General features: G+C 40.5%; 1 non-coding gene across 1 annotated transcript; it reads left to right on the forward strand.

The window, feature by feature from the left end:
* The first annotated feature begins 138 nt into the window (after positions 1 to 138).
* trnaq-uug (transfer RNA glutamine (anticodon UUG)) lies at positions 139 to 210 on the forward strand. Its single transcript has one exon. It is a non-coding gene; the product is annotated as a tRNA-Gln (tRNA).
* The last annotated feature ends 346 nt before the right edge of the window (positions 211 to 556 follow it).

Raw genomic sequence — 556 nt, forward strand, 5'->3', positions numbered from 1 at the left:
CTTACCACTATACCACCAATGCACACAGAAAGACTCACATAATGGCATAAAATTGAGTGAGGGGAAGATTGAATTGGCAAATATCGTTGAGTATTGACACATTTTCGCTTTGACCTGGAGCTACAAAAGTGATCTTTGGCTTCCATGGTGTAATGGTCAGCACTCTGGACTTTGAATCCAGTGATCCGAGTTCAAGTCTCGGTGGAAGCTTGTCATTAAGGAGGTGCATGCTGCAAAATTCTTCGGAGCACAATGAATAACTATGTCCTTTTGTTCCCAGGCTAGAGTAGAACTCAAACGTGACATGGAGATAAATCAGTCATTGACAGTCCTGTAGCCCAGAAACATCGTTGTCAATGGTGGTCAATCAAATGTCTGTTTTACCAAGGCACAACTTTGAATGTCCAGAACACATTTTGTCTGGTCAAGCACTACAAAATTCCAATATCAAACCGCTTTGTTTTTCAAGACATTGAATCTAAAATGTACAAAAATGTTACGCAAGGCATCACTTTGTTCGTCCACAATATATTTTTTCTACCCTCGCACTGTGACA

This window comes from Anoplopoma fimbria, unplaced genomic scaffold, assembly GCF_027596085.1.
Source record: "Anoplopoma fimbria isolate UVic2021 breed Golden Eagle Sablefish unplaced genomic scaffold, Afim_UVic_2022 Un_contig_6705_pilon_pilon, whole genome shotgun sequence".
NCBI classification, from domain to species: Eukaryota; Metazoa; Chordata; class Actinopteri; order Perciformes; family Anoplopomatidae; genus Anoplopoma; species Anoplopoma fimbria.